The 12,847-nt window shown below is 36.9% G+C and overlaps 1 long non-coding RNA gene across 1 annotated transcript; it reads right to left on the minus strand.

Moving 5' to 3' along the window:
- Nucleotides 1-502: 502 nt before the first annotated feature.
- On the minus strand, nt 503-12,833 carry LOC138339623 (uncharacterized). The gene is made up of 2 exons (XR_011212492.1): nt 12,569-12,833; nt 503-828 (listed from the first exon to the last, which is right to left on the minus strand). It is a non-coding gene; the product is annotated as an uncharacterized lncRNA (long non-coding RNA).
- Between the last annotated feature and the right edge of the window lie 14 nt (nt 12,834-12,847).

The raw sequence follows: 12,847 nt of genomic DNA on the forward strand, positions 1-12,847 counted from the left end.
CACAGTGATCCCAATCGGACATAGTAAGAGTTCTCTGGTGCCTTTTTGGTTATTTAGGTTCTTTTTAACTCCTAACATTTCATATGTGTAATTTGATATGTAAAATATAGATTTTTTAATTAATAAGATGATGGGGAATAAATGTGTCATGGTTGCAACATATGAATTTTATATTGTATGGAATGATAAACCAAAGCATTTGGAATGGCTGTCTCACTTTCATATTTTTGTGATTCCTTTTCATGTACTCTAAATTTTGAAAGAGTACTTAAATAGATATACTTACTAAGGATGTGTAATTTTTTTTTATTCTTTGAAGTGGCTAAACATTGTCGGGTCGAATGTCTTGATATACAAGGCAAAATGTCACGAACCAATTCCACAAGTCGTGATGGCACCTACTATATCCCACTAGTAGGTTAGCAAACCCGAAACCCATGACAAGTTGAAGTGGGAAAAAGGGCTGAAACCAAGTGGAAGAATTAATAACAATAGAAAGGAATAAGGTAAGACAAAATAATACATAGATATGAACTAAATCACTCCATAACTTGTAAATGGCAAGTACAGAGCTATACTAAGAGTACAATTCCCAAAAGTGGACCAACATACAAAAATGTACGCAACTACAAAGGACCTGTCTCAAGTACAAAAGATGAGCAAAAAATATATGTACAGAAAGATATGGAAAGGATCAGGATGTTGTCCTCACCCTCGCCTCAGAATGTTGGATTCTACAGGCTCGAATGGAAGCCGTGATGACAGGTGCTCGATCTTGCATCACAAAAATAGATGCAGAGTGTATTATACGTACCAATCAAAAGATACCTAGTAGACATCATAAGTAGACAAAGTAAAAAATGTAAAAGGAAGAAGAAATGCTTGAATAATACATAGACAAAGGTGATCAACAAGAAATATAAAGACATGCACACGATTGTAAGGCAAAAAAACGTAAGTGACTGCTCCAACTGGGCCCTATTAATCCCAAAAGGTACAATAATGTGCAAAAGCATTACAGAAATTTCAGTATTCCCAAACTATGAATGAAAGCAAACATAGAGCTTGCACTTTAAACTATTGTGAGTCTGCTTGTAATAGATATGTGTCGATAGAGCCGAACACTGCAAGGGATAGTACATAGCCTAGACCTCAAACCGCAGATGTCGAACACCCATCGATAAGTTTATATAACCCAAAGGGGCATATTCCGTTTGTTGTCTCTAGTATATGATGGTAAATAAGCAGCACTAGGAAGAACAAAGGATTTTTGCATCTAAAAATTATGGGAAACTCTTCGTTACCCTCTTCTATATCCTCTAACAATCTCACGGTGATAAGAGACCACACTGAAGCCATATATATCACCAAATGGACCCGGAGGGAGGCCAAAAATATGGAAAATTAAGATCATATGTGAATTATGAATGTTAAGTCCCCACAGATGAGTCACTGCGTAGCTAAGGCTCATCTCTATTAGACACAAGTTGTTTTATCAGTCTACAACGTTTCTCAAAGTCACACCGGGTAGAAATAATAAAATATATCAGCTATGAACAATCATGAGTCTATGACATCACTAGTCTAAGCCTAGACTAAGGCCAAACATACTCCAATATAACTCATAAGTCAAAATCAGGCCAAACGAGGTAGAAAGGATGATCAAATAAAATAATTCAAGTACACATTGAACTTGGAGATTGCCTAGATAAAAATTCTATCAAACATTGCATGCTAATATAGTTCCCTGTCCAAATATTTATGCAAATCCACATATGCTCACACATTCAAACTCAATCTAAAAAGAGGAAGTTGTATCTTTCCTATAGGCCAAACACACGCACTCCAAACTACTTCGCTAGAGCTTTTCCCTTGCGAATTGCCTCATATTAGTTTCGTGCTTTCAAAAACATAATCACAACTCTTTTGAGGTCATTTAAACACTAAATTTGCAAGAAACAAAAGCGTACAAATTTTGAGGTCAAAAAAATAAGGAAATAGGGACCCGCGCCGGAAATTATGGAATGAACCCTAAAATAGGTTTTAGATATCTCCCTGAACTCGTGTTCAAAATTTGAATACAATTCTGGGCTTGAAAGAGTCCCAACAGGAACATTCAACGAGAAATCCAAAATTACTCTAAAAATTAACAATAATGGTAGTTGCTATTTACATAATATTTCAGAAACGATGCCCCAACTGCTCAAAACAAATCACACAATGACGATCATCAAAATAAACCCCACAATCTAGGCACTTCGATCACCTAATTCGGACCTAAAATGGCAAAACAAAATCATCTCCCAAAATTTCCCAAAGAATGTGCTTGAAAATGAGATATGGCAGCAACTAAAATATACTTTTTATCTCCAACAAAACTTTAAATACAAATTCCAACAATACTAATGCATCTTCCTTACAAAATAACTCAATATAGATTCAAGAACCACTAAAATCAGAACTTAAATTGTTGGTATATTAAGTCACGAATATTCCCAAAATCAAGCTCAAAAAAAGGGTCGTGACAGAAATCAATTTCCAGGCTCACAAACGTTTTCCCTGCGAAAAACCACACAAACTAAACCTTTGAATAACTGAAATAGGCCTTGATATAACAGAGTTATGAAAGTTTCAAGTCGATGAGGCTAAAATACTCTGCACCAGCTATTTATATTAGCTAAAATATGATATTTTAAGTCAACTTAGAATCTACGACAGGATGCTCGAGATGCATTCAAAAATTGATAAAAATAAAATAGATATGTACCCTTTTAAATTTGACATTCCAGACCCAACAGCGCAGTTGAAATTTCCATCATAGGTCATATGGATAAAGTGGGTCCCACTCCCAAAGGCCATTTTTGATCGAAATTGACTGAGGGGCTCGAAATGAGTCTAGAGGCCTTGAGAGTCAAAAGAACTTTCATTCAGACAAAAATCAACATTCTGGACTAATCGTGGTGTCAGAACTTTCATTTGGACATATTTTCTATGAATGTTGAACAAGTCAATCGTTCGTAGGTTTTCAAGGGTAAAATGAAACAAATGTTTTAAACTCACATCAAAAGCATCGGGTGTCAATTCAACCACACTTCTAGCCTAATTTTTTCATTTTGGTGCAGATGGAATTGTCCAAATTCCATTTTGAGACCTTTTTCCCAATGAACTGACTAAAAGTCACTTACCAAGATTCAAGGCCTCTAAAATACAAAAAGTTGCACAATTTCAAAAAGAAACAATCTGACGACCAAACTATTAGCTCCTGCAAGTTGTAAATGGATTGGGGTTGCTTTAGAAAATATCTAACCGATAAAAATAAGGTCGGTACACAAAATTGACTTGGAGGGTCATTACAATAGCTACTACTTAAAGACCTTTCATCTATGAAAGTAAGGATAAGGATATACCTTAGTACTCAAATAAGTTCGGGAACTGATCTAACATCTCCTGATCGGTCTCTTATGTATCCTCCTCGACTTGATGGTGTCAACATTGGACCTTAACTATAGTAATGTATCGGGAGTGGAGCTGACAAACATCTGTGGCTAATATGGCTATCGGCTTCTCAACAAGGTCAGGTTATCATCCAACTAATGTGAATTGTATTGTAACAAATGAGACTCATCTAGAATATAGCAACGTAACATCGATACATGAAAAAATGGGTGTATACCTTAAAATCAAGGAGCTAGGGCAAACGTATAGCCAACATTACCAACCCTCCTCAAAATCTCAAAAGGCCTAATGTATTTGGAGGTATTCTTGCATTGCCTTTCAAACCTCATTACGCCCTTTTAAGGGCAAAACCTACAATAGCACCCGGTCAAACACAAAAACAAAAAGGATGGCGCTTATAGTCATCATAACTCTAGTGCCTGCTCTAAACTATCCCCAGCCAATCATGGATCACTCAAACTCTCGCCAAAGCCTCCTAGAGTAAATATGTATTGTATGCACCTCCGAGGACTCAAACAAACAACTCAGAGTGCGACAACGCTATCATATAGGGCCTCAAACGGGGCATCTGAATACTCAAGTGGTGGTGGTTGTCGTACGGAAACTCTATTAATGTATAACACTGATCCCACTAATACCCAAACTCCAACACACATGCCTTAAATATGTCTTACAAGTCCTAAAAATTGTGCTCCGACTGGCCACCAATCTGTGGGTTGACATTAGTGTTGAGATCAACCTTGGTACCCAAATCTCTCTTATATTCTATGAAGAAACTAGATGTAAACTGAGACTCTCGATCTAATATGATGGAAACTGTCACACTATGAAGACGGACTATCTCCTGAATATAAACACGAGCAAATGCATTAGCACAAAATGTAGATCGAACTTGGAGGAAGTGAGAGGACTTGGTCAATAGATCAACAATAACCCAAATATTATCAATGCCCCTAGGAGTCTAAGGTAAGCCCCTCACAAAGTCCATAGTGATATGCCCTCATTTCCACTCATGAATGGGTAATCTTTAAAACTCCCTAATAGGCCTCGAACGATCGGCCTTCACCTATTAGCAACTAAAGCAACGGGACATATAAACAACCATATTTTTGCTCATGAGATCCCACCAGTTATGCTGCCTAAATTCTTGATACATCTTTGTTGTGCCTTGATGAATATAGTATCTAGAATCTTGGGCCTCTTGAAGAATCAACTGAATAAAGCCCCTAACTCTAGGAAAACCCAAAAAAATGTCAAACCGGAGAACTCCATCTGAGCCTATAGTAGCATGGCTACTATCACCCTATAACACATTGTCTCTAAGGGCATCCCTTGACTAATCATCGTACTACCTGGCACGGATCCAATCAAACAGTGAAGACTTAGCCCCGTTAGAGGCCAATACTCGCCTTGAGTGTGAAATACGTGACTTGATCATAGTGTTAACTAGAATAGAATGTTTATACCCTGAGACGCGCCATGGTAAAAAAGTAAGACAAGCTAACCATACTCCTGCTTTTTAGCTCAAAGGGTCCGCTTTTACATTCTTCATGTACAAATGGTAGAGAATAAAAAGGGTCATAGTCTGCCGGAAGATCAATCCAGCGTCGCTACCTAGCATTAAGATCCCTCTGACCCATAATGTATTGTAGGTTTCGGTGGTCGGTGTAAGTCTCATATTGAACCCCATATAGGTAGTACCTTCAAAGATTGAGCATGAATACTAATGTCGCCAACTCAAAGATCTTGAGTTGGGTAGACAGTCATAAGGCATAAGCAATAAACCAATTTCGTTACATCTATACACCCTAGACCAACACCGAATGCATCACAATATACAGTAAATCCCTCTCCCTCAACTAGAATAGTTAGATTAGGAGTAGTAATAAGCAACTTAATGAAGCTCAAAAATTTCAACTCACATTCCTCAAACCACACAATAGAACATTCTGGCGAGTCAATCAAGTCAAAGGTGCAGCAATAGTGGAGAAACCCTCAACAAAGCTCCTAGCGTATCCAGCCAACCCAACAAAGCTCCAAACCTCGTGCACAAAAGTGGGCCTAGAGCAACCACGAATGGCCTCAATCTTTGTCTGATCCACCAAAACACAATCTTTGGTCACTACGTGCCCTAGAAATTCCACAAACTCCAACCAAAACTCACACTTTAAGAACTTAGCATACTACTCTATCAATGTATGGAGCACAATTCTCAAATGTTGCATAAACTCTTCTTTGATTCGTGAGTATACAAGAATATCACAAATGAAAACAATAGAGAAGGATTCAAGATAGAGCCTAAATACATGGGTCATCACATCATAAAGGCATCATGGGCATTAGTTAGTCCAAATGACATCACTAAGGAGCTCATAATGGCCACAAATAGTCCTAAATGCTGTCTTAGGGATATTTTAATGCCCTAATACTTTGATGATGATCGTTAAACCTCAACTAGAACTTATAAAAATAATATCACCATGGAGGTGATCAAACAAGACATCAATGTGAGGCAGGGGGTACTGATTCTTCACCATCACTTTGTTTAGATAACTAGAATCGATGCACACCCTCATAGATGCGTCCTTCTTCTTAAATGGGGGAACCCCAATGAGTTACACTAGGACGAATGTATCCCTGATCAAGTAGACCCTGAAGTTAAATATAGAGCTTCTTAAGCTCCATGGGGTGCCATCCGATAGGGTGGGGTATAAATGAGCTTTGTGCCCAGCTCCAATCTTAGAAAAGACAATATTTTTCTGAGAGGCTAGGGCAGGCAAGTCAAAAGGGAATATGTCTGGAAACTCGCAAACCACTAGAGCTGAGCAAGTGGAGGAGACGCACTTGATACATCACATACATAAGCTTAATAGGCTAAACATTCAAAACTACCAACTTCTCGGCTAAAAAATAAGATGTAATCCTAACTATTATGCGACTAAAAAACCCATTCCATACCACCGGGCGTATTCTATGCATGGATATTGTTACACTTTTGGCATAACAATCCAAAACCGCATGATGAGGGGCTAACCAATCCATGCCCAGGATGGTGTCAAAATTAATCATATCAAGAAGAATAAGGTATGTCTAGTATACTTCCCCTATAAAATGACCACACAAGATATACACACCTAATCCACTACAAAAGAATATCATATTAGACACGCACTAGGCAATGGCGTTCTTAGAGGCTTAGGATTCACAATGAATTGGGGTGCAAAATATATAGATGCATAGTTATAATTGGAAAATGGATCAAGTAAAGTTGAAATTGAATAATGACATAAAGAAACCATACTTTAGATAACATCATCTAACGTCTCGGTCTTTGCCCTTGTTGGTGCAACATAGAAATGACCCCAACAACCTCCCTTGAATATTACCTCTACCACCCGACCTGCCTCCCCATGAGCTACCTTGAGATCCCTAATAATGACTTTTACAGTCATGGCCCTTGTATTTGCCCCTAGATGTGAGTATTGTTTTTTCTACTGGAGCAGACTGAATTGTTTGGGAAGTGGAATGCCTAGCCCTCTGCCAGGGGCAATCTTTGTACAAATTGTCTAACTCCACATAATTAAAGCACCACTAGGAAGACCATACCATGAAGTAGAAACCACCATGACCCATAGTACACACATTTGAAGTCATGGTACTCTTAACCAAGAAATGTGATTAAATAATCTGACCTGAAGCAGCAAATGTTGCATCTCTTGCCCTCTATCCTTCAATATTGGAAGGGCAACCCTAACTGGACGGATCCTACTTGTGTTGAGCACTCCTTTAATCCTCGAGTAAGTCTTATACTATTCCTCCATACTAACCCTACTAGAACTACTACTAGGGCCTACCTTGATAATCTCTGGACCTCTAAGGGGGTTCAATTAGCTACCCTCATGTAGGGCCCTCATTTTGCAGCCCCATTGGGCCTCGACATGGAACTACTCAATAATTGTAATGATTAACGATATCGAAAAAAGAACGTCCTGTTATAACCAAAGAATGGGTCTCAACCCGTAACACGGTCCTCACACCTCGAACAAACACCAGATCCTCTTTTTCTCCATGGCTAATATCAAAGAACCATACATAGAGATCTCTTGAAATATCATCTCATACTCAGACAGAGTCATGGAGTCGTACTAGGAAGGCTTCTGAAAATTCTATCCAAGACACTATAGGGGACCCACCTAGCCTAGTCTCCATATATGTCCCCCGCCACTGCCCTGTCGGGTCCATCATATATATATATATATATATATATATATATATATATATATATATATATATATATATATGTATGTATGTATGTATCATAGTACATAGTTAATGACTCTAAGTCTCTTTGCCATCTTAGACTCAATATCATTTCAGTACATTAGGGACATGACCCTTATAACATAAAATCACAAACTAAACTATTACAAGACTTTACTTAAAACAATGACATAAGAAATCCTTGAACTAAAGGATCACTTTCCTTGAACTTGGGAAACACATATCAAGATCTTCACCTTAGAGAAATCCTTTAAGCATCCTTGACCCACACTTTGTGTAAAAGGTCAAGAAGAATGGTGTTAGTAAAAGAATGCACTAAGTATGACAACCATGAAAAAATAATTTAAAAGGGGACATTTTACTTTGAAACCATGCATCATCCCTTTTTGTGAAAACTTCATAAACTTTGATAACAGAAGAATCATGTAAGTCAACACTATCAATAACATCATTCGAGGAAATTATTAACCACACATACTTGGACTTCACTTCATAAAACATCATAGAACCCCACTCATAATCCCATTATAAGCCTACTAGTGCAATGTTCATGTGCATTCCCATAACCTCACACATATTAAGTAAACCTACAAAGAGACTACAAGGCTTAACATATAGTTCATATATTAACAAAAAAGGTATAGAAAACTTCATACATGCCAAGCATGACCTTCACTATATAGTCAATAAGACCCATTTTATGCATATAAGGTAAGAACACATTTTCAAGACTCATTAAGACTTATACCATGCATATCATCGCAAAAAGTAGAAAACACTACAATGACGTAAATATGAAGCATAAATATGATCATATACATTAGAACACCTTCCTAGAACTCCCTTCAAGATCTACTTGTGCAATTCGTAGGTAAAGTCCAATACCCTTACCCACAATAAGCAACATCCCTTATGTTATCCTATTAAGAGTCCTTATTTTACTTCCATTATCCATTATATGTTAGGAAAATTATACCCTTAATGGACACTATGACCATGGGTACTAATCATGGAATTTGGTGTTGTAGGACCTTACACCAACAAAATGTGCTCTACCTTGCCAAAGTAGAACATTAACATCATGGTATCATATTAAGTGATATCACTTGCTAGATCCTATTGGGCGAGCACATTTTATGGAACTTGGAGTCATATATGGGAATATCACTGTATGCCCATTGCACTGGAGACGAAGCACCTCGTGAGGACTATGATGAACCTACCTTGTCACATTGGGAAGGAACACCCCTCATCTTCAAGTTCACTCGGTGCTAAGCTAAGTTCTCTTTATTAAAAATCCTTTATCAACATTACTTTATAAAAGTAGTCTTTAGGATATTGACTCCCCATATGCTTAGCGCGTATGACATATATGAGAGTTCATCAACTTAATTCATGTGAGAAGACTTTTCACATGGACAAGGATATTCAAGCACCATCTAGCTTATGATACCCGTTAGGACATCTTTAAACAGCCCCTATATTGAATAGATTATTATACATGCATAATGGATATATTATCATGTGTGTGTATACATACAAGTGAGCAAACCTTTCACATAAACACCCTTAGGTCACACTTGTTTATACTTCACGTCAATCATGCATAAATGTATAGGTGTAACTATATGATTAATCCTTTCATGTAAACACATTTAGAAACAATGCATATTCATAACATATTAATGCATTCATATTCATGTACATAGATCTCAAACCTAGGAACTATCCTATCAAGGCACACATGTTCAATGCATATACAAGGTTCCATACCCCTATCCATACTAGTACACTTATCAAGTAATCCTAGTTAAGGGATACATAACATATCTCATGGATATATACTCTATATGCATAGTAGTAAACAAAAGTACTTATGAGAATACCCTTTTATTAGACATTATGAACCTATACTACTTGTAAGTACTCATGAGGTGTAAGTGTTTCACGACAGGGGTCTAGACCCTAGACGAAACCGACATCGTTGACCTGTTAGAGGTCACAGAAAAGCATACATATGTCATCGTTACATCATCTAGGTTAATTTTAGCAGAAAATTTGAACTTTTTGTTTACTTAGACTTCATAGTGAGAAACATTAAACTCGCATAACACTATCTACAGAAACTCATAAGCATTTACAACAACCATGAAATATCAGGATAATCAAACGAAAAACATAGTCAATATCTTTATAAAATATAGAGTTGCCAAAATGGCACCAATACAATATCTCTAAATAACTAGGAAAGAAACACTAGTGGGACATAGTCAACTAGCTAATGTATATGTCTAATGCTAGAACAAAATAGTAAGCATTATCGAAAGCATAAGGGCCTAAAAGTAAAGAGTTGTATGGGATTAGTATACACTTGTGCTATGCATGGGTATATGCAAGCATACACAAAGAACATGAATGATTAAGTAGATATATCTCCTAACGATATGAATTATGGAAATCAGTCAATGGACTTGCCAAAATCGGATTAGGAAAGTCATACTATAAGATTAACATGCATCATCATACGTAACATATTACACACAACACATAACATATTGCTTATTAGCACATAACATATTTCATATCATTCGTCCATATGCCATGAGACCTTGGAATCATGGACTTGACCTTAGGACTTCCCAAAATGAGGGCTCAACGTATGGGACCTCAACTAGGGAGCCTTCTTTAGTGAACACAAAATCTGTTTCATTCATTCATATGTACTTCATTTTCATTCGTTCGTAAGCTAGTGTAAACACCAGCCATACCTAGGATGTAGTTTAAGACTTTCATTGGATTCGCTGTGCAATGAGCAAGAATGACCTAGTGTCATTACATAATTCTAGCTCACCTCTTGATTATTCTATCCTAACACCTTTGGTATTGTTCATTTCGTTATGTGCATTACTTGCGGCTGGCCTCATTCTTTCTTTGGGCACTTTAACCTTAACCGACATAGATTATGTGAGCATCATGAAATCAAGTGTTTAACCTCACACATAAAAGAGGTGGAATCACCAGCCAAAGTAAACCAAAACATGTTAGCGTATATAGGGAGTCGAACCCTGCTAGAACCCTATATTGGCAGTATAGGTTCAAAGACTAAGATATATAAGGAGAATTACATAAATATCTTCCTTCTCGAAAGAAGGAATCGCAACTCATAGCTAGCCTGTCGGTGCTCAGTATAAAGTTCCATTGAATTCATCTCACACATCATAGAAGCTCGCTTCTAGCATGAGGCAACATACCTTATTAGATGATTTCTCATCTCATCATTAGTATTAAGTATGTTTTAACTTCAATACTTTTATTAGAGTGTTCATAGAGACTGGTATATATATTAACCTTACACTCTCATCGGTAAGTATGTCTTGGTATAATTTGCATAGGCTCATTTGAGATTTTTATGACCTTTCACATTATATTCTTATCAAGTTTTCACCACATTCATTAACTTTAGCACATTTACTCTTCATAATTACTCACCCCTGTAACGTGAATGTTCATTTTACCGTATGCCAATACACTTGGACCTTTAATGTTTACACTCTTACCTAACCCCTCTGCGGTTTCATTAGCTCTTCACATAACATCTTAGTTTCACTTACTTTTAAATGTATGCTAGACTTATGAATCCACACATACATGCCATGAAGCTTCACTCATAGTTCTTCTAAGTGATTCATATTTACCCAACATTATGTGATACAAGACTTATGCATCTTGTAGTTATGCCAATATATCGATTTCGATCCTTAGAGGCAACATTCATTGAATATTTGTTTACGTACGACTTATGTGTCCATACGGGATTGGGCAAGGGAACCCGATTTTGAATCTCTTGAGCAACACTTAATCTTATATTAAACATTATAATTGCATTTTTTCAGATTTGGGAGACCCTAGTTCGATCCCCTTCACTCCCATAATATTTCCTTTCTTTTCCTCTTCTCTTTTTCGCTTAGGGCAAGGAAGTTGAGCGATCAATCCCCCACAAGCTCATTCTTTTTCTCTTAATTTATCTCTTAACTTTCTCACGTATTTAATGGGTTGTGGGATCAATCCCCACTCTTCACATTTATTTTTCTCCTAACTCTCTCATCGATTCACGAAGTCATGGGTTTAATCCCCACTCTCCATATTTCTTTTTCTCCTTTAATATTCTCCAAACTCTCTCATCTATTCAAGAGGTTGTGGGTTTAATCCCCACTCTCTACATATATTTTTCCTTTCATTTTTCTCATGAAATTTTTATGTAGTTTACATTTGGTGAGGTCTTGGGTTCAATACCTAATGACCTCACAATTTTTGAAAAATTTTAAAACATAGCTAGATTTTCGACACCTAGGCTGAGACCAACATTTCCAGCAAGCTGGAAATGTGATCTCTTCAAAATCAATCTTCCTCTCATTCTTTTATGCTAATTCTTGAGTGTTTTGGGTGACATTTATTCAAACACATTAACCTTATACTAAAATCACACTTTTAACATTTTTATATGCGTTGAACACAACATTTTTTAACATATAAATTTCTGGCAGCAAACATAATTAATTCACAACATACACATGATCAAACAGTTAACATAATGCACTTTTCCGGAATACATCTTTCATTCCTTACATAATTTCCGAATACGCATTCAAACACATTATCACAACCAGCCCTAAAATCACCTACCAGAAGACATACCAACGCATACTTTGAATCTTTCAAAGGATCTAATGGCAGGGGCATGCAACGGGGACAATCTTAGTTTCTTGATAGGAGTTTAAATTGAAATTAGGGGTCTCTTAGGAAAGGGACCAAGAGAGGAAAAAATTCATACCTTAATGTCATACCACACTTGTTTAAGTGCTATCAATTTCCAACGAAACCACTACCTCACCACCAAAATCCCAAACACAATCCGTCGAGAAGAATGTTGTTTATTTTCGTTTTTAGCTTAGCTTTTCGTTTGTGTTTATGTATGTAAGTTAATCAAGAGTGAAGAACTATTACTTTTGGTTCTTTTGCTAATGCAAAATGTGGAATGAGAGTGAGAGATGTGAGAATGAGAGGATTAGGATTAGGAGAGTAAGGTGGAGACTTAGTCAAACTAAGACTC

The sequence above is a fragment of the Solanum lycopersicum genome, chromosome 11, assembly GCF_036512215.1.
Source record: "Solanum lycopersicum chromosome 11, SLM_r2.1".
In the NCBI taxonomy this organism is placed as follows: domain Eukaryota; kingdom Viridiplantae; phylum Streptophyta; class Magnoliopsida; order Solanales; family Solanaceae; genus Solanum; species Solanum lycopersicum.